We start from the raw sequence: 23,183 nt of genomic DNA on the forward strand, positions 1-23,183 counted from the left end.
ATTTTTGCTTGTGTGGTGGTGGTATTTAACATTTTACCATTCTTCCTTTGCCTCTAGGGGATAATTTACTAAGCCAAGAGATCTATGATCAGAAAGAGATAATTCTTTTCAACTTTAAATTGGCCCAACCACCTCTCCCACGGTTTCTAGAGCCAATCAGGGTCAGCAAGGAAATGGGTTACTCTGAAATTACCTGAAGTGCCAAAGGTAAGTAATGACCTTCCTAATTTAGGGAAGTACATTGGCTTCTGTGACTTCTGTGAGGAAACAGAAGTCCTTACAAAGGGTCAAGATGAAGTCACCTGAAGACTTTTCTCACATCTGAACCAAGAAAACCAGAGTCTTGGTTCCTCCTTTTAACTGTTCAAATTATAGTAACACCTCCTCAATTTGGAATATTTTATTTTTTTAACTTTTTTAACATTTATTTATTTTTGAGAGACAGAGAGAGAGAGAGCATGAGTGAGGTAGGGGCAGAGAGAGAGGAAGACACAAAATCTGAAGCAGGCTCTAGGCTCTGAGCTGTCAGCACAGAGCCCAACATGGGACTTGAACCCACAAACTAACTGTGAGATCATGACCTGAGCTGAAGTCAGACGCATAACCAATTGAGCCATCCAGGCGCCCCTTGGAAAATTTTAATTTCAACATCCGTAATGATTTAAATACACAAGACTAATGTTTGCCCTTTTTATTACATACCAAGTAGAAGAAAAATAAACTATCAACTATCACTTACTAAAGAAATTCATCTGTGGGGCGCCTGGGTGGCTCAGTCGGTTGGGCGGCCGACTTCGGCTCAGGTCATGATCTCGCCGTCCGTGAGTTCGAGCCCCGCGTCGGGCTCTGTGCTGACAGCTCAGAGCCTGGAGCCTGTTTCAGATTCTGTGTCTCCCTCTCTCTGACCCTCCCCCGTTCATGCTCTGTCTCTCTCTGTCTCAAAAATAAATAAACGTTAAAAAAAAATTAAAAAAAAATAAAAAAAATAAAAAAAAAAGAAATTCATCTGTTCCCAATCATTCTTACAATTTTTGCATTCATATGCATACAGATAATACCCTAATTACAACTGTTACATATATAATCACTAAAACAGATCCAAGAGAACCTTAACTTGACAAACTTTAGTATGTATTTGCACCAAGAACGACATACTTTAAAACATGTAAGTACATGTGCATATGCAAGATTAAAAATGTTTTTATTAATTTAGACTGTCTTTCCTCATTTCTTTTTTTTTAAGTTTATTTATTTATTTTGAGAGGAGACAGAGACAGCATGAGTGGGGGACAAGCAGAGAGAGAAGGAGAGACAGAGAATCCCAAGCAGGCTTCACATTGGTAGCACAGAGCCCAACGGGGGGCTCAAACTCACAAAACTGTGAGATCATGACCTGAGCAAAAATCAAGAGTCCAGCACTTAACCAACTGAGCCACCTAGGCCCCCCTCATTCCTTTTTTTTTTTTTTAAGTCTTTAAAAATTTATTTATTTTGAGAGAGAGAGACTGTGAGTGGGGGAAAGACAGAGAGATAGAGGGAAAGAGAATCCCAAGGAGGCTCCTCACTGTCAGTGAGGAGCCCAACGTGGGGCCTGAACTCACCAACTGTGAGATCATGACCCGAGGCGACTGGATGCTTAACTGACTGAGCCAGCCGGGTGCCCTTGTCTTTCCTCATTTCTTATTATTCCAAACAAGCAAAGGTATCCTACACATAATATTTCTGCTGATTTTATGCCTTTCTCATCCACAAGTCATTGAGGCTGAACAAAACATTTAACAGAAAGACTGGAATCTGAAAAGTAAGTGAGGTACCATGGCTTCCAAAATATTTGTAAAACTGTTAATGTTGAGCAAATTTCTTAATATCTGTGAAAAAGTGTATGCATCAAGGGCAGGATGGGGATAAGGGCAAGAGAACTAGATGTTCATCCTGATTCTCTAAAATGATATGTTTTCAATAATTACAACTATAAAAATATAGAAGAGGGGGCAGAATGAAATAGAATTTCCCTTCATTAATCCATTCAACAAATGCATGTGGCAGGCATTATTATCAGGCCTGGGAACAAAAGGGTGAATAAAAGGGTCCCTGCCCACTGGGACCTTCTGTTCTAGTGGAAGACAACATTCTGCATGATTAAACGGGAAGAAAATGAAGCAGGGTAAGGAGAGAGAGGTAGAAGGAATATGCTCTCTAGACAGGGTGGTCAGTAAAGGCTTCACTAATAAAGTGGCATTTGCACAGAAACCTGAGTGCAGTGAAGGAGTAAACAATGAAAATATCTTCAGAGAGTACCCCAGGCTGAGAAAATAACAAGTCCAAAGGCTCTCAGAAAGGCCAGATCTAATAGGGCTTGATAGACTACTGTAAGGACTTTCTATTTCATTCCAACCAACTTTATGTTTTAAAAGAATCATTCTAGCTGCTATGCAGTGACCAATCTATAAGTCACAAGAGGAAAAGAGAGTCTAGTAGAAGCTGTCGGCACAGTGCATGCCAGAGACTATAGCCACGTGGACTGAGTGGTAGCAGTGGAGAAGACGATAGATAGTCACTACATGGTTTTAAGGTAAAAACAACAGATTTGCTGACACAATGGATGTGAAGTGCAAAGGTGGGGAAAAGAGCCAGGAATGACCCCTCAGTTTGTGGCCTGAGCAAAAGCAGAAGGACCACTTACTGAAATGGGAATACTAGAGTCACAAAAGATTGGGGTATGGAACTCAAGATTTCAGTTTTACACTCTTTAAGGAAGAGTTGCAATCCACTGTCCAAGAGAAGTTGCCCACAGAGGCAGACAGACATGAGATGGAAAGTCAAAGAGAAAATCTGGACTGCAGATATAAATTTGAGAATCATTACCTTATAAATGGTACTTACAGGTATGGACTAGATGTAATCACATCTAATGGTACAGACAGAAGAGGAAAGAAATGGACAGGCTGAACCCTTGGACACACTGACATGTAGAAGTCTGGAAGATGAAGGGTAACTCACAAGAGAGACTGAAAAACAGGGGATAATCAAGAGAAAAGAAAGTGGTGTCCCTGGAAACCAGATGAAGAAAGTGCTTCAAGGAGGAAGTGAACAATGGTGTCAAATACTCTAAGAGGACAGTGAGATGAAGATTGAGAATTAACTACTGGACCTGGTTGATGAGGGAGCATAAGGCAAGTTGACAGGCCACAAACACCCCCCCACCTCCAGGTGGGATGTATGTGATACTCCTGGGCACTCCTGGCTGCCCAAGAACAAAGGAAAGGGGAAAAACAAAGGGTTAACTGATAGAGATCATAATCCAGCATCACCCCTCCATAGCGATGTGGGAAACAAAGGCAGAAGGAAATGGCAGATAGAACTAAATTTCCTTATAATCTGCAGCCCATTGACAAATACCTGAGGCTGGCCATGTAAAACGCTTCTCCAAGGAGCTCCCTAAGGTCTTAAGTTACTGCTTTACTAGAGGGAAAACAACCTTAGCTTGACACTAGCTAGGCCTCCAGTGTCCTGTGAGTCTTCTTTAGCACATGAAAATCTCACTGGAATCTTCCCCTGGACTTTACCTCTCCCCAGTTCCATAGTATATAACCAGTCTCTCCTCATGGTCCCATGGCAGCTCTTCCTGCCCAGGGGTCCTGTCCGCATGCTTCAATAAAACCACCTTGTTACACCAAAGATGTCTTCAAGAATTCTTTCTTGGCGATCAGCTCTGGACCCCACAAACCCCACTATCACCCCAAAAACTTCATCACTGGCAATACACAGTTGACAAGTGACTTAACCAGAAGGATTACACTAGAGCAATGGAGAGGAAAACCTGATCTGAATGGATCAGAGAGGGCACACGTGCACACGCGCACACACACACACACACACACACACACACACACACACTCCCATCCCTGCTTACGGGCTCCTTCTCCCTGATGTTAGAACCTAATCCAACATATAGGGTCATTAACTGCAGTGGAAAACTTTACATAGCTACATTTTTATTTGACACTTTGGAATACATTCTTAATAAAGGGTGTCAGACTATAAAGAGACTCAAGGCAACTAGGAAATAACTGTTTATATAGAGGATGATGTTTCCACTAAAAATAACTGCTCCATTCAGTATGGCATGAAGATGACCTCAAAGACCTAGTGTCATTACTCTGTTGACTTTGCTAATAAGGGTAAACAAAAATTTTTTTGACAGGCAGAAACCACAGAAACCTCCTTCTTTAGTCACCAAAGAGAGAGACAAGCTGTGTAGGCTGGAGTAAGCTTGGACCTGCCTAAACATGGACATGATCTATTCACTGGTCTGTGTCTAACAAGAGCCAACAAAATAGAAAAGGAGACATAAGTGGACTCTCCTGTTGTTACCAAATGGGCTGTTTAATGTGCTGTCCTTTACATAGGGTTTCTGAGCTCCCCAAAGGGTGCACACATTGCCTTTCAGCATTGAGGATAAAAGAATAAAAAATATAATTCATCACTTTACCAAGAGGGATAAGTACTGTTTCAATTAATGTGCTAATCTCTAATGAAGACAGCAGCCATTAGTTAAACAAGCAAACCATTAGGGTAGGAACAGAAATGCCAGTACATTCACAGGTCTACTGATGGCTGCTAGATATTAGTCACAACCTACAAATCCTTAAAAGAGATGAGTAAAGTGTAGTCTATTTCTAAGACTGAAAACTCTACTACTGTTAAATGAAACAGGAATGAACTGGGCCTATTAGCATGGCTGGATCTCAAAAGCATAATGCTGAAGGAAGAGGAGAAATGCTCAGAATATAATTTGATACCATTTATGTACATTTCAGAAAGCACTCACAAAATAATATTCCATATTGGTTACAGATATGGAGAGAGATATAATGACACATATTAAACTACGGATGGTGGTTGCCTTTGGTGGTGTTGGGAAAGGAAATGAGCTGGAAATGATGATTACATAGGATATTAACAGTTAATTCTGGGTGATAGGAATAATGGGTATTTGTTATGTTCTCTTTTATACTTTACTTTTTTAATCAAAAAAATTAATAAAACAACATACTGAGAACCTACATCATGAAGTTCTCTGGGTAGGAAGGGATTGTGCAGACCTGTAAACCATATGAAGAGAGGGTCCATTAGTGGCCGCCACATCATCTGTCACATGGATTTGCCTGTGCATTGCTCTTAGGTCCCTCTGTGCCTTGACTACTGCCATGCAGTCTAGCTATCATTTCACAATTCACTTATCCTGGGATGATGTGGTCAGAGAGTTCACAACAGAGTAAGATTTTAACTGTAAAGAAATACTGATGGTCCAAGGAGTTTACAGATCTCAGCCCAGGCTATCTTTCAGGAGCAGCTTCTCAGCCAATCACTTAACAACTCATCAGAACGCATCCAGCCACACCAGGGAACAGACCACTCTGACTCCTCATTAAACAAGGTTTTCAGGGAAGTCCAGGAAACTTAGCAAGGTGAAGACTTTTTAGCAGAACCCAGCAGCAGTCAATGAGTAAAAGCTAAGTAGCAGAGAAACAGCAAAGCTTGTGGATAAATCAGACTCAGGAAGAAGAGTAAAGTATCAATTATGTTAAAATCCAAATTATCATTTTGGCGAGTGCAATTTGGCATCCAGATGGACCACACTAAACAATTCAATTCTATTCAATTATTTAAATATCATTTTGCAAATCACTTACTCGGCAAGTAGAGCTGTTTAAAATCTAATGTTTTAGAGGAACCACATTACAATTTTGCTCCCATAAAGGAAGACTTTCAGTAGTCTTTACATCATTTACAGTAGATAACTCTGAAGTTTCAATACCCTGCATGTTCCAGCAAGCATGAAGGGAACTAATATTCACTGTGTTCCTTATATGTACCAGGCCCAGGGCTACAACGTTTTACCCATGTTACCTCAATTCATCCTCACAACCATGTAAGATCAATATCATCTAGAGATGATATTCTAAAGATTTATTCTAGAATCTACAGTTCCTAGAGACGAGAAAACTAGGCTTTGACTGCTGAAGTAATTTGCTTAAGGTCAGATGGTTGGGAGGTGGCAGATCCAGACTCAAAGCCTTTCTTCTAGAGATAGCTCATTTAAAATAATAATAAAGTAATATAGATTTCAGTAGGAAACATTATATGTAGTCATCACTGTAAATGAAAATTCTGTGATACATCTGAAGAGGTTCTATGAGAGAACCTGCAAGAAACAGAAATTCTTTGGCTGATAAGCCCCTGCCCCCCAATATTGTGTGGACTATGGAAACCTCCCTGAGATTCAGTAATCCATGATTAAACTTTAATGAACACATGAATCCCCTGGGGATCTTGTTAAAAGGCACATTCAGATTCAGCAGGTCTAGGATGGAGGTAAGATTGTATAGGTCTAACAAACTCCCCATGATAATGATCTTGTTGGTCCACAGAACACAGTTTGAGTAACAAGGATCTCATCTTACAAAATTTTTTTTTTGAAGACCTTAGGTTTATATCTTGCAGAACATACCGTAAAGGATGATTTATCTACAAAAGGCACTTCTCTCAACATCCCTAAACTACAGATCTGTTATTTCACACAATATCTACCTAAATTCTGTGGTCTCTTTTTCAATTCAATACATTGCATACACTGATTTCTCAGTTAAACATAAAGCATAAGGAATAAGCTAGTTTCAAGATGGACTTTTTACCAGTGACCATTAGTATATTTTGCCTCATGTAACAAAGAAACTGGTTAAAAATAGCAGAACGTACTGAACAATTCTAAGCATTTTTAATAAAATATGTCTCTATGGGGGTGGCTGGGTGGCTCAGTCAAGTGTCCAACTCTTGATTTCGGCTCAGGTCATGATCTCATGGTTCACGTGTTCGAGTCCAGCATCGGGCTTTGTGCTGGTGGCACAGAGCCTGCTTGGTATCCTCTCTCTCCCTCCCTCTCTGCCCCTCCCCTGCTCATGCTCTCTCTCTCTCTCTCTTCTCTCTAAAAATAATTTTTTTAAAAAACCACTATTTTAAACAGCAAGAAAATACAGTCACTTGTTTTTTTAATTTACACCTGAGCAATTTGTTGCAAATTTTAGATCCATGCCATCCTGCAATTTAAAAAAAGAATGGCTGTCATTCTTATCCATACAGGGAATATAATCCTCTTCTAATATTATAAAGAACATAAACATATTGGTCAATTATAATAAGATAATAAGATATAATAAGATAAAAGTATTAATTAAAGATACTTTAAAAGATAAAACCTTAATTAAACCAAATATCATAGTTTTTGGCTAACATGTCTCTGCCATGAGATGGATAATGATAAACAATTCTGCTCCTTGGGCTCACTCATTTGATTAACTGGAGTGTATTATGAGGCTAAGGTAATCCTGATCTATCAGAATGCCTGTCTCATCAAATTTTTAATGTTTACTTTATAGAATTCAAAAATCTTACTCTCAAAATCTTTCCAGAATAGTGAATGTTGTGTTTTCCCACAAAATAATCCACTGCCTCAATTTTGTTGACTACTCAGCTCTCTCTAGATAGAGACAGAGACAGAGACAGAGACAGAGACAGAGACAGAGATAGAGATTGGTACATAATCACACCTTTGAAGCCAATGTGTTTGGAGGAAGCCAACTCCACCCCTAGCCAGTCAGCCAGCCCTAAGCCAGGCAGAGTATCCTTTTTCCCTGGGCAGAGTAATTGGTTCAGGGATGGACTCCTCATCCAACTGGAATCAATACAACATGGGAAAAGGTTTGTTGTCACAATCCAGGAAAGAAGCTTCCTGACTCCTCAGAGGAATGATTCTGAAGCAACCCTCTGCCTGCTCCTGGCAAGTATTAATGAAGCCACATTTTAACCACAAGGGGGAGCCAACCTTTATGATGAAGCTGGCACCAAGGCAGGGAGCAAAAAATAGAAACAAACCACAGGTTGTCCCATAGGAACTACCCTTCATACACTCTTTCAATCTTCTACGCAACCAATATTCCTCTAATTGATCTATGAAGACATTCTGAAAGCCCCCTTCAAATGCCTTGCTTTAGTTCAAAAGTACACTCTGCCACATTTCCCCTGGCACCATAGTCCAATATATCTGTCAAAGAAGGAAATGAGGTTACTGTAATGATGACCCAAACACTTCCTCTTCTTGGAACTCCAGGAAATAAAATAAAGCTCATAATTCAATAGTTTGCAGAATCTCTCTTCCTCTTTTTGAAAAGTGGAATGGCAAAATGGCATTCTCCCATATCTGATCTTCCAGCATACCTCATGGTTGCCAGGATTACCCAACAGTCTCATTTACCAGTTTTTCTTAAACTTCTTGAAATAGAATTTGAAGAAAAACATGCGTTTATAGCAAGGGGGTGCTTAGCTCTCTTTACAATCTTGTTGCCCATTTTAGCTTTTTCTTCCCCTTTGACCACAATTTTAATTAAGGAAGGATTGTCATCATTTTCTCTCCTGTGTTACATTTGATAGAAGCGTATTTGTCTCAAAAAAGAAATCCAGAGGTAGCTAGACCATGGTAAGTGTGGCCACTTCATAGTCACCAAGGACTTGGGTTTCTTTTCTTTTACAGCTCAGCAAACTTTAGCAGGTACCTCACAGTCCAAACTAAGAGCATCAACCTTTTTATCCATATTCCAAGCAGCACAAAGGAGAAAGGGAAAAAGGGAAACAGAAGAATATGTCCCTTTCTGTAAAGGACTGCACTGATTGATTTATGCTAGATTATGCTATGGCTACAAACTCCAAAATAGGGGCCTACAATATTTTTTCTCACTCTCTCTATTCTTCAGATTCATCTCTTACCACTCAGACTCAATCCCCATGTGCGCCTATACCTCCTCTATTCTGACTCAACCTCCCACCCCTCCATGACTCCTTAATACTTTGCACTATGCCCTCTGGAACCCAAAGTCTCCTATGCTGGTGACCTCCTCTCTGGAAGTTGTCTTCACCTTCTTGCTGCAGCTGGAGCCTTCACACACCACTTAAACAGCAGCCCTTTCAGGGCCCCTGGGTGGCTCATTCTGTTAAGCATCTGACTCTTGATTTTGGCTCAGGTCATGATCTCACTGAGTTCAAGGCCCACACTGGGCTCTGCATTGATGTTGCTGAGCCTGCTTGAGATTCTGCCTCCTCGTTCTCTGTCCCTCTCCTGCCTGCTCTCTGTCTCTCCCAAAGTAAATAAAAATAAACTTAAAAAAAAAAAAAAAAGAGCAGCTCTCTGAAACAGTGGCTATTTTTGTTCTCATACCCAATATTTAACAAGGCTTAAAAGATAGGCCAGGTTCCCCCCCTTGCTCCTTATCTCTATTTTCAAACAACTGTTTTCCCAAATCTTTAAAACTCTCCAGTGACAAGGAAACATGTGTTATCAGATTAGATTACCACATTAACTTGCTCTTGTTGCAGTAATCTACCTTTCACTGCCTCCCATACTAATGTCCTAGACCTTGTTGTTACCAACCGTCCTGTCTCCAAAATCTCAATTTCAAGAATTTTATTCAGATCACCATTTCCTATTGTGTTTGCCCATCCCTCCAACAATCCTGATCCTGTAATTCTTTAACCATATTGGGACCTCCCACTGAGTGCTCCTACATTTCACTGTCTACTACATACTCTTATTTGCCTCCTCACCCTGGATTCCGCAATCCAATATTATAATGTTTCCCTTGCATGTGTCTGTTATGTTCTTTTATCTCTCTCCTTCTGTCTTACACACTCAGAAACATCCCAGTCTGACCTGGTTCCTGCATCCAAGCAGTGGAACGTGGCAGGAGGCAACACTAATGGCTCACCATTCACTGTGTGTGCAAATCTGAAGTGGAGCCTAACACTATCAGATAAGCCTTATTCAACATTTTCTGACACAATTCACTCTCCTCCTCTTCTTGAGGTCTATCTCATAATTTCTCCTGATTCTGCAAACCTCCCAATAATTTGCTTTTTTTTTTTACTAAGAAAATAGAAGCAAAGCAAAAGGTTAACTACTGTGACAAACCACCCCAAAATTTCATTGAAAAGACTATGAGAGCTCTGGGGTCTAAGCAAACAGTAGAAACACAGGTGGGGAAAGTATAGCAAATAAGACAGCATCAGCAGCAGACTTCTTTATATCTTTGTTAAAGGCCAGCACTGATTTGCTGACTGGGACACCCCCCACCGTCATCTGCTCCCACCAGGGCCAAAGACCCTGGGCATACAGCAATTAATACTCACCCCAGGTCAGAGTCTAGACTCCAGCCTTGGTGCCACTGACCTTATGGCTGCACAAACCTTCCAAATGTGGAGAAGGACCAACTAAATCAAAGGCATGAAACTGCAGAAACATAATTTTCCTTATAAAATGACACAATCAGCTTTTATGCTTTATTTCTTTTTATGTATGCAAATGAATGGAGAAGTGGGAGTGGTTTAACTTCTGTAAATCTACTTGAACTCCTCTGGGGGAAGATGTAAATAAGTAGAGCTACACGTTCATTGTAAAGATACAGACATGCTATTATCATCATTAGTAATAATTTAATTTTGCTAGCTAATTGTTACATTTTGGTGCATTCACATGAAGGCAAATTTTGTCTTCCTGCTATCTCTGCCATTAAAACAAAAGAATAATGCTATCCTAGATGATAAGAATAATGACTACACCTGTCAAAATAGATTTATATCTTGAGTCTCATTCAGCCTCTGCAGCATGTTTTGCCAGGATTATTCATTTGTTCTTTTTTCTTTTCTTTTCTTCTTTTAGGGAAGAAGACAGGAAGCAGATTTTCACCTCTACTCTTGAGCCTCCCTCTTAAATGATGCTTGGGGCAACAACCCTTCAAAATTAGGTACCATTCAGTACCAATCCCTTTGGTAACCACTGTAATAACATTAACATGATGAACTAATGAGATATTAATGTGGTTGTAATAGACACTTCCATAGGAGTTCTCTTGTAATTGAGTAGGTTAATAATCTGCCTTAATCTGTGCTTGGCAAATGTAATGTATGATGAATAGGGAAAGGCAGAATTTTGATGACTTTCAGCTTATAAGGTGTTTACTCTTTCAAAACAGAAAAACAAATACCTGTTTTTAAAAGCAGGTGCATGAGTGAACACTGGAGAAAACAGCCCAGAGTGTCATAACCCATATTCCTGGAGGCATCTCAGTGCATTTTATACATTTCACTTTCTAAACAGCAATAGATGTGGGGAATTGATATTTAAGATCCTTATTTGTATTCAATATGTATCTCGTAGTCCATTCATTTATTTGACTTCTAGTGTAACAATACTTAACAATTATAATTACGGATGGCAAAGCCTTGGGAATTTAACAATAGTACCATCAGTGTTGCTTTTAAAGGAAAAAAAAAAACATAGCAATCCCTATCAAAACAACACCAGCACTCTTCACAGAGGTAGATCAAACAATCCTAAAATTTGAATGGAACCAGAAAAGACCCCAAATAGCCAAAGCAATCCTGAAAAAGAAAACCAAAGCAGGAGGCATCACAATCCTGGACTTCAAGCTATATTACAAAGCTGTAATCACCAAGACAGTATGGTACTGGCACAAAAACAGACACACAGGTCAATGCAACAGAATAGAAAACCCAGAAATGGACCCACAAATGTATAGCCAACTAATCTTTGACAACGCATGAAAGAATATCCAATGGAAAAAAGTCTCTTCAGCAAATGGTGTTGGGAAAACTGTACAGCGACATGCAGAAGAATGAACCTGGACCACTTTCTTACACCATACACAAAAATAAATTTACATTTAGGATGAAAGACCTAAATGTAAGACAGGAAGCCATCAAAATCCTGAAGGAGAAAACAGGCAATAACCTCTTTGACCTCGGCCACAGCAACTTCTTATGTGTCTGTGGAGGCAAGAGAAACAAAAGCAAAAATGAACTATTGGGACCTCATCAAGAGAAAAAGCTTCTGCACAGTGAAGGAAACAATCAACAAAACTAAAAGGCAACCAACGGAATGGGAGAAGATATTTGCAAATAACCTATCAGATAAAGGGTTAGTATCCAAAATCTATAAAGAAATTATCAAACTCAACACCCAACAAACAAATAATCCACGGGCAAAAGACATGAATAGACACTTTCCAAAAAATACATCCATATGGCTAACAAGACACATGAAAAACTGCTCAACATCACTCATTATCAGGGAAATACAAATCAAAACCACAATGAGATACCACCTCACACCTGTCACAATGGCTAACATGAACAATTCAGGCAACAACAGATTTTGGTGAGGATGCGGAGAAAGAGGAACCCTTTTGCACTGCTGGTGGAAATGCAAACTGGTGCAGCCAATCTGGAAAACAGTGGAGGTTCCTCAAAATATTAAAAATAGAACTACCCTACAACCCAGCAATTGCACTACTAGGTGTTTATCCAAAGGATAGAGTAGTGCTGTTTTGAAGGGGCACATGCACCCCAATGTTTATAGCAGTGCTATCAACAACAGCCAAAGTATGGAAAGAGCCCAAATGTCCATCGACTAATGAATGGATAAAGAAGATGTTATACACACACACACACACACACACACACACACACACACACACTGGAATATTACTCAGCAATCAAAAAGAATGAAATATTGCCACTTGCAACAATGTGGATGGAACTGTAGTATATCACGCTAAGTGAAATAAGTCAGAGAAAGACATTAAATATCTTGTGATTTCACTCATATGTGGAATTTAAGATACAAAACAGATGAACATAAGGGAAGGGAAGCAAAAATAATATAAAAACAGAGAGGGAGACAAACCATAAGAGACTCTCAAATACAGAGAACAAACTGAGGGTTGCTGGTGGGGAGCTGGGAGGGGGGATGGGTTAAATGGGCAAGGGGCATCAAGGAGGACAATTTTTGGAATGAGCACTGTGTGTTATATTTAAGTGATGAATCACTAAATTCTATTCCTGAAATCATTATTATACTATATGTTAACTAACTTGTATTTAAATTAAAAAAAGAAAAAAGAAAGAAAAAACACCACATACCCACCCCTCCCCCCAACACACAGACACAGATACATACATCTACATACACACACATAAACACTATGAAAGAACATTCTAAAGTGAAGTAATAATTGCTAACAGAGTCATTCAAAACAGGGTCTGAAGGATATTGAGGAAGAAAGGCCTATGCATATCTCCTGTTTCAATTTTGGGGACACTACAGACTTTTGACTTTCGTCCATTGCACCTAGACCACCTTCTGGAGGATATGACTCTACTCTGGACTGAAATAGAGATAATGTAATACCTGTTAGCTAAATAGCCAATCTTGTATTAGACAGTCAAACAGTTTAACTTTGTCAGCACTAATCATAATTCCTTCAAAATAAGTTATGTAATCTTGTGGGTTTTGCTTTTATAAATCTACACTTCCTGCTTGTAATTTGGGGCACACTTTCAATTTTTAATTTCTGGATCGCAATCCCTAGGACCCAAAATAAATGTTCTGGTTGCTTTACAGCCTCTTCTTCTTGGTTGATAATACACACACACACACACACACACACACACACGCACACACACACACACACACACGTACACTCACACACTAAAGAGTTCCTATTATTTGAAGGAAATAAAGAAATAAGGTCAAGAACCTAGAAAGAAATAAAAAGGAATGTGGTGATGGAAAAGAAAAAGCAAAAGCAAGATTGAAAAGCCAAGATATTCACAGTCTTCCAACTGGATTCAAGAGAATACCTGCAAATAACCCTGGTTTGAACTCTGCTGAAAGAGAAAGGAGCGAAAAGAGCAAGGCCTTTATATGATTATTTATTCCAGCAAACAACAGCACATGGCAACTCAGAGCCTTTCTATTCCCTGAGCTAATATTTGGAAGACACTGTATCTCCGGGGCAAATTCTAAATGTTCCTCTTCTCTCTAAAGAGGAAAGGGAAAAATATCAGAGGTTTCCATCATTCAAGGATAAAAAGAAAATACTGATGAAATTCAACACTGAACATTGTACAAAGAAGATAAAAAATTAAGAGGAAATGTGCTGATAAGCTTTGCTTAGCAAATACAAATGAAGGCTAAGTAAACCCATGTGATTTTTTTTTTAAAGGCAGACTTGTTAAATTAACTGGCAGCATTTCAAAATCTCCTTAACAGTGAATGTTGAAGCCGATTCTACTCAAATATTAACCCCCTCTATGTGAGATCTACTTTCTTGGACGGCTCCAAGTGGTCTGGTTATGTCCAACCTGAATACAAAGATGAGAGAGCATGCAGTTTGCAGTCTTGCTCCCACCTTTCCCAATTCCATTTCCAGTTGACAATTACAATGGCCCCCTTTCTCCACTTCCCTCGGAAGGACCTTAGGATGACTCAGCGCCATGAGTCTGCCTGGAGCACAGTCTTCAGGGTGTTCCCTTAGCTGCCTCATCACAACCAGGAGACGGTCAGGTTCTGCCTCTAGTTTCAGCCAGCATTTCATCACTTCCAAACTTTTTGACTCCCCCCTATAAATTTCACACCACTAACAGCTTTCAACACTTAAAGTTTTAGGGGCAATTAAACAGGCAGAAGAGGTAGGAGAAAGGCCATCATCATGGATTCAGAAGGGGCTGTTTCAAATTCTGTTTTTGCCACTTCATACCTTGTTACCTCATCTGTCTGCAGTTCAGCTTCCTCATCTATAAAAAAATCTGTGTTAGACTCCTCAGACTGCCATAACAGAATAACTGACTGGGTGGCCTAACAACAGAAACTTATTTTCTCACAGTTCTGGAGGCTGGAATTCCAAGAGCAAGGTGCTGGCAGGGCTGGTTTCTACTAAGACCTCTCCTCCTGGCTTGTAGCTGGCTGCCTTCCTGCCTTATTGTCACATGGCCTTTCCTCTGTGTGCATATGGAGACAGAGAGTTCCCTGGTGACTCTCCTCTTCTTATAAGGACATCAGTCCTGTCAGGTTAGGGCCCTACCCTTACAACCTCCTTTAACCTTAATTACCTCCTTAAAGTCCCCGTCTCCAAATACAGTTACATTGAGAGTTACTGATTCAATACCTGGATCTGAGGGAGACAGAGTTCAATCGCCCATAACATCAACCTGGAAAGATTTCAAGGATTCCAGAGTTTTCATGCTACATGATGGAAACTCCTGCCCTGAAATGTGAGAGGACACAGAAGGCCAAATCAAAGCAGCACTGTTTCAGAAACATCTCTGTGAAGAAGGATAAAACTGAACTCATATATTTCCTCTGGCCCTTATTAGTAAAGAGTCTATGTTTACCAGATATACCTAAATGATTAATGATTTTTTTTTCTTTTCTTCTATTAGGGAACACTGGGATAACCATAGTCCATATGGCCAGAATATACAGAATTCAAATTTCTGTCCCTGCTATTGACTGATACAGTCATTTTGAATATTACAATTTCCCTCTGTTTTTAGAGGAAATCAAATATTGCATAATAAACTGCAGTGCAAACAAAATGCTGTTATGCTTCTCAACAATTATAAATAATCAGATCAACCCTAATCAAATTGGGGGAAACATTTAGAGTCTACTGAGTCCATTAGCTGTAGGGTAAGGTAAACAGAATAAATAGAATACTCTTAATGAAAGACACAGACCATTGCTAGTTCTGTCCATACCCTCTTCTGAATAGACACAGTGATGTGCAACACCCTGAGTCCCTCAGGTGATTGGACCCAGGGTAGTTACCTAACCCAAAGTTTGCCTAAATCTACATTAGTCAAGGAAAGGTCATGGTTTCCATGTCTTCCCAGCAACAGGACTTGTAAGGCCCCTCTACTGGCTCTATTTCCTGATAGACCCCATGAAACCTCATAAGAATTCCTTGCTCCTTTGTTGGACTGGTTTCAGTGAGTTTTTCCTTCTGAAATCAAGGAAAACCATCACTACCAATTTTAAGTCTAATACCGCAGCTTCTCTGTGCCTTTCAATGCCATCAAATCTGGGAAAACACTCCAAAGCCTGAATGTCTCATAATTCAGTGGCTCCTAAAGGACTTTCTGTTGGTATTTTGTTTATTGGATATGATGTATTCTATTACTGTTGCTCCACATTCAACATGTGTGGAGACATCAGTCAGTACTGAATCACCATAACAGGTTATCTCCATTTACAAAAAAAATTGTCTTGGCATCTACAGATTAATTCACCTATAAATATTAAAACATATCCTGAGCTGGGGCACCTGGGTGGCTCAGTCAGTTAAGCATCTGACTTCAGCTCAGGTCATGACCTCACAATTCATGAGTTCAAGCCCCACGTCAGGCTCTGTATTGATAGCTCTGTCTCTGTCTTTCAAAAATAAATTAAACATAAAACGTTAAAAAAAATTAAAACAAATCTTGAGCTAAAGAAAAACACTGGTTAGTATTTCCCAGCAGAAAAACAGAATCAACAGATGAGTTTTCAAATCACACTTCTTACCCTTCATTGTGAAACTTAATCAAAGGATGCTACGGAGCACCTGGGTGGCTCAGTTGGTTAAGCATCCGACTTCGACTCAGGTCATGATCACAGTTCGTGGTCTGAGCCCCCCATCGGGCTCTGTGCTGACAGCTCAGAGCCTGGAGCTTGCTTCAGATTCTTTGTCTCCCTTTCTCTCTGCCCACCCCCCACACTCACGCTTGCTGACTCTCGCACGCGCTCTCTCTCTCTCTCAAAAAATAAACATTAAAAAAATTATTTTTAAAGGATGCTAAATACAAGAGGATAAAGCCCAGAGGTAGGAATCAAGAGGCACTGGTGCCAAATCTCCCTTTAACTAGCTCCATGACCTTGGGTGCTTGTCTACCAGAACTTGCAGGTTCCTTCCCATACTAATGAGGGTAACAACGCTTTCCCAAGCTCACAGAATTGGTAGAGGAAGTCAGTATGGCAACAGAAGCACAGAGATGACTAAATACTTACAATGTAACATCAATAGGTTTTAAGAAATAATATATTATTTACTGTTATAAGTAGAATTCCACCTTGATTATTTCATAGTATGATTATGCCTCCATTTTGAAATGCAAGAATGTGACACTTAAAATTTAAGGAAATGTCCTCTTATCTAACAAGCGTGCACTTTGACATGCAAAAATCTACTCACGAGAACCTGCAGCTCTTCTTGCAGCTCCCCACCTCAGGCCTAGCTTGGACAAGAGTTGGGCTTGACGAGTGCATGATGGCTAACATCAACTTCCTTTCCTCATCCACACATCTACTTCCACTCTTCCTATTTCAATCTTAAGCATCAAGTAAATCTACCTTACTGTGCATTACACATTTGGTGCTCCCAAAATTCTGTGTTCTATAAATACTGCTGAACAGTTTTCGAATAAATAAAACTTCCCTGCAAATTACTCCTTCTTGTACACAAGCTACACTATTACAACACAAACTTTCTCATCCCCTCATTTAAAAAAAATTTTTTTTTAATCTTTATTTATTTTGAGAGAGAGACAGAGTGTGAGCAGGGGAGGAACAGAGAGAGAGGGAGACACAGAACCCGAAGGAGGCTCCAGGCTCTGAGCTGTCAGCACAGAGCCCGATGTGGCGCTCAAACTCACAAACTGTGAGATCATGACCTGAGCTGAAGTCAGATGCTCAAGTGACTGAGCCACCCAGGCGCCCCATCATCCCCTCATTTTTATTTAGGAATCCTCATAATACCTTTAAAAAAAAACATACACATTACTCTTCCAACTTGATTTAAATTACTGAAGTCAGGAAATTTGCTTGCCTTTTTATATCTTTTCCATTGCCTTTAATGCAGAAGGAACAAAGTAATCTGGTTGACTGGTTGGATAACAATTTGAAAATTTAATGAAATTGACAACTCATTAAAAAAAAAAGGTCAAATCACTTGTGTGATGAATTGACTGACTGATCCCTCAATCTTTTATCATACAAACTCCTCTGGTTTTTAAGGAGCCGTGGTTTGAACCAGTATGTCCAGAGAGTCACAGGTTTTTAATTCTTAACCTTCTTATTAATATATTACACTATTTTATTAATTACTCTGTGCTTTCAAACCTACTTTGTTTCAATAGGGAAAGAATACGTAAGAAGAATATGTAAAAGAATATGTAAAAGACATCTCTGGGAAAAGAGGATGGAATTAAGTTTGAGGTTTTCTAGTTTGAAAATATTAAAAAGCATTCCAAAATAAAACAAGTCAGCATTCTCAACACTGGAAAATGGCAGTGACTAAAAGTCTTTCCGCCTGTATGAGCACTGTCCTCTGTCCCCATCCCTAGTGCTAGGTAACTCAGAGATATAATTTATGATGGATTCACAAACAGAATGGTCAATGGTTCAGCACAAACCAAACATGAGCAGACACATTTCTAAACCCAACCGTCATGCTGCTTACACAATCTGTTGATCCATTGAACAAATATATGTTGAAAGATTAAGCGGGAGTTGACTGCCATTCAGGAAGATAAATGTAGAGTAGACTCATTTTCCGCCTGACTTAATGCTTAAGGATTTGTATTAGAAGGTTGTTGGGGAGGGGGATGTCTGCGGGGGATGGGAGGAAAGGAAATTCCAGTCACCCAGATCTTTAGAATGAGATTATCTCACCAAGAACCTCACACAGAGGCCTTTACCAGCCACCTTTCACATCCAGGACCTTACTTTTCCCCTTATTCTTTTATTGTGGGGGGAAAAAAATCCAAGGAAATAAACAAGTGCTTCAGGAGCACTTGCCTTGGCTATTCAGGCCTTGTTGAAGGAACGATAGGAGACAGAATGTCTTATACAGTACAGCTTGAGATTTAAAAGGGGAAAAAAGGATCAGGCTATCATAAAAGCACATTGTTATCCAGCTGTCGCATAAAAGGGCTGTGAGCCATTAAGCTATAGAGAGAACTGAAAGCCTGAAGCTAGGAACTCAGTGTTCCCACTGTTGGAGCCAATGCCATCCCCAAGCAGAGCCCCAAGCTGGGCCAGCCTTGACTCAGCTCATACTTGTTGACACCTTCCTCGATGGAAGTATGAGGCCAGGCTTCTGGAAATGCATTTGTCCAGCTTTGCCAGGCTGAAAAAGACAGCCCTTCACTGCTGTTGATCCTGTTATAAATAATGTCTGAGTTTCATAAGAGGGCTTTGTTAAAAAGAAAGTAAAACAAAGAAAGGGGAGGGATAAGGAAGAGACGATGAAGGGAGGAAGAAGGGAAGGAAGGGAGGGACGGAGGGAGGAAGAAGGGAATGGAGAAGGAAGAAATGAGAACAAAAGAGAAAGAACAACCATTTGTAAAGTAAAATGGAATTTCCTTGATGTGTAAACCTGAGACATGTCTGCAATGCAATAATACAATCATGCTGCTTCCTTGTTTAGCAAGCTGTGAACAATTTTCAGAGACATCCAACAACTCTGGCCTAGTCAGGAACACATTCAAAAAGAAAACCACTGAGCACTGCTAAAAGAGATGCATCTTGACCTACCGAAGTACATTTGCCAATAAATGCACTGGAACACAATTCCCTTCAATTCGACATTTACTGAGTGCCCGTATGGGTTGTGGCATAGAAGAAGGACCATACAAGCTTACCAAACACCGTGGCCTTACCCTTGTAAAGTACATATCCCAACAAAGACCATGTGGACATGTGCAGGATGGTGGCTAGATGTCCAGGGAGAGGTATGTTTCCTTTTCTATTGAAGAATAAGTTGAATCTTCTAAATTGGGAAAAAATTTAGGCAGGTGCTAGATTTAAGGAGTGCTGTGAGGACATAAAGGGAGATGAGCATGGGCAGCTTCAAATATACAGGGTGGACATGAAGGTCAAAGAAGAAATAGTATTCAGAGTAGGCTAAGAAGATCTTAATTTGCCAAGCAAGGTGAGGAGTTTGAAAATCAAAAGAGTGTAGGGTAAAAATGACGGATAATAGGTTTTGAAGTTATTTTTATCCAGTCACGAGCCCTTGTTTTTCATTTTTAAATGCATCGAATACAGGATGAAAAATTGCTAGAATACAAATGTATGCACATAATTCTCTAAACCAGACTTTAACTTTATTCTTAATTCTTTAGTCCTCTTTAACTTTTAACTTTGTTCCTTTTCATCCAATTTTCTACCCTGAGTAATCACAACCCCCCAAGTTGAAGATATAAATGACCAACATATTCTCACCCCCTGTTTTAGTTTCTAATTGTTTTTGTTGTTTTATTTCACTTGGAAATGTTGCCAGGACTTAAAATGATGCCACACAGCAGGTGAGAATGGACCATTTCTTCAACATAATATCCCCACTTTCTCTTTGGTGCTGTGGTTATTGGCTTTATTTTTCATGAGCTCTTGACTTCTGAGTAAAACCAACCATCTAATAGCACTAAGTCTCAGTCAACGAGTTTTAGCTTTTGGACCTGTGAGTCTGCAGTCCATTTTGTTCCATTTATTTATTTTAACCAAATGTCACTGACTTTGAACTGTTTAATCTGAAGCATCTGATCTCTCCTGTTCTTGGATGGCTAGACTTTGGCAAGCCAAAATGTTAACTACAAGAATAGAAAAGAAGAAACACTGAAACTAATGAATTCACTGGGAATGGTTTGCAGTCTAAAGAAAATACGACCATCTGGGTTAAGTTATTGTAGGTTATGGATTGGGCTTTCTGTTTGGTTTGGCTTGGAGCAGAGGGAAGTTTTCCCTCCTATCACCCTCTATACTTATGTCTACCAGCACAGTGTCAGATTGTATTATTCTATGAGTGGCTTTAGGTCTTCTGCAAGGCTATCCCGTTAGACAAATCTACATGAATCTTGCATATGATGGGAATTGGAAGCATTCTCACATACATTCACACAGCCTCCCTAAACTTTGCCCTGGAATACACAGGAAACATAGTGAATGATCTACTCGCACTAGATCCAGGTACCTCAGGTCCAGGTGAGCAACTCTGTCTTTAAAAACCTCCACAGGTGAGTATGAGCTAGCTGAAGGCAAAGCACAATCTGAGAGAATCTTTTTACTGAACATGGGCAAGGACTAGTACAGCCTCTCCTGACTGATTTGCGGCTGTCCCAGGGAAGGGAAAAGGATGAATGTGAGCCCAACCCTACTCTGGCAAGAGGTAATACTGGCCTGGATGCCCCTCAATAAAGGGGTACAGAAGAGTAAGTGGTCACTGGGGGATTTCAAGAAGAAGAATAATGATTCTGCCACAAAATTCTATTCTGGATTGAAAAAAAATTCATTTTTATCCCCTAAACCTAGGAGAAGTTCTTCCAGACTAGCAAAACTAATGATAGCAAAAGCTAATAAAGTGTTTTCAAAAGTATTTTATTCTTTCTCAGTGAAGCTCCCTGTATGATTACATTTTCAGAAGGAGCTAAAAGTTATTTTGCCAAAATTAAAAGCATAGGTAGAAAATCTGCTCCAAATACAATGGTCTGCTGGATTTGAAATATTGCTCCAGAGACAAGCCACATGGTGCTAGAGAATACCTGAATCAGCAGAAGGTGGGAAGGACCATGAAGACGGTATTTATTATGTCTTGAGACGACTCCATAGGTCACTGCCGATTTCTGTTTACACTGTGCTGACCTTTCACACTCCAGAGCAGTTTGTTCAGCTGTGATCTACAACCAAGAGCACACGCAGTATGTTATCTGCAGGGCCCTGGGCTAGCCAATCGGTATACCCAAGGAAAGAGGCAGGACACAGACCAAAAAATGTCCATCAGCCTGTTCTTTGCATGGTCTGCTTTCTCACTTTCTACTTTTGTACAAAAATTTACATGTCTTGGGATACTAGTGCAAAGCATGATCCTAATAGAGTGCATTTTAACAAAGTGAGAATTTCACTTTACATTATGGTAACTGGAAAATGAACCTGTAGAAATGATCCTATCTCTAGGTCATTATTTCACCCATCTCAATTAAGGTATGTTCAGTATCGGAGTACAACAAAATACATTTTGTAATGGTCTGTGCCTACTCTTTTGCAAAGCATTATTTGAGGTCACTAAGCTGTGACTGTAAAGAAACCATGGGCAGTTATTTTCTCCTTTGAGATAAAAAGGATATCCCCTGACTCACTGGGACTCTGTTTCTTGAATTTGGAGCTCCCTGAGCATTTTATCCACCCATGCAAAAGCAGAAGATTCCTCCTATTCTTCCTAGATGTGATTGCTTAACTCCACTGCCACAGGAAAAATGTATTGTGATCTTCAAGACTAAAAAAAAAGTCTCATGCACAGGTAACATAAGCAATAATAACATAGTGTTTGTTTCCCAGACAGAACTCCAGTTCCAGGGACTAGACTCCTTTATGCACTCCTCTCCTACAGTATTAGCTCATATGAGGTCTCTCAAAGAGGAACTCCCATGTACAGATTATCCTTAATGATGGCCTCCTTCAGGAAACCTTCTGCATATTCTGTGTTCACTTTGCACTGTGTAATTCTCCCTAACAGCTCTCCACACGGTACCATCACCCCCACACAACTGGGTATTTGAAAGCAGGTCCTTATTCATCCATAAAGCATCAGTTCCTAGCACAGTGCCTGACACACAGTAGGCACTTAATAAATGCGGAAGTAAATAGTGATTCTTTTACTTCTTCCTTAAAATCCATTGCTACATTGAGCTCTAGAGCCAGGGATTCCTTCAAAAAGGAAGAAGGATTGAGAAAGAAAAAAAAGAGAAGGAAAGGGAGAGGAAAGAAAAGGAGGAGGAAAGAATGAGAGAGGAGGAAAGAAAACAAAGTGAAAAATTAAAAGAAAAAAAAAGGAATGGAAGAAGAAAAGGAAAGAAGGAAATGAAGGGAAACCCACAGCTCAGTGTCTACCATAAGAAATGAGGGAAAATAACAGAAGTAATGCAGATGAATATAAAGTAATTTAGTAAGCATTATTTTTTGAAGATGAAACAAACAGAATTTGGAATTCTGTTTCCAGCAACATGGCAGATTCATCCCTCCAGGCAGAGCTAAAATGCTGAATAAAATATTTAAAATGTCATTTGAATGCATGGCTTCGCTAGCAGGAAAATACAAGGATGGATTGGAGGCCAGAGATGAAAACTGTGAATCCAGAACAGTAAGCAAGCAGTAAAGAAAGAACTTGTCTTAGGATTATCTAAAAATCTTCAAGAGGCTTATAACTCATTCTTCCCTGGGCCGCACCCCAGTTCTAGCATGA

General features: G+C 39.8%; 1 long non-coding RNA gene across 1 annotated transcript; it reads left to right on the plus strand.

Annotated features, from left to right (window-relative positions):
• The first annotated feature begins 6,238 nt into the window (after positions 1-6,238).
• LOC147574757 (uncharacterized) lies at positions 6,239-10,918 on the plus strand. Its single transcript, XR_015243294.1, has 2 exons — positions 6,239-6,378; positions 10,769-10,918. It is a non-coding gene; the product is annotated as an uncharacterized LOC147574757 (long non-coding RNA).
• The last annotated feature ends 12,265 nt before the right edge of the window (positions 10,919-23,183 follow it).

This window comes from Puma concolor, chromosome D4, assembly GCF_028749965.1.
Source record: "Puma concolor isolate L17-30 chromosome D4, mPumCon1.1.hap2, whole genome shotgun sequence".
Classification (NCBI taxonomy): domain Eukaryota; kingdom Metazoa; phylum Chordata; class Mammalia; order Carnivora; family Felidae; genus Puma; species Puma concolor.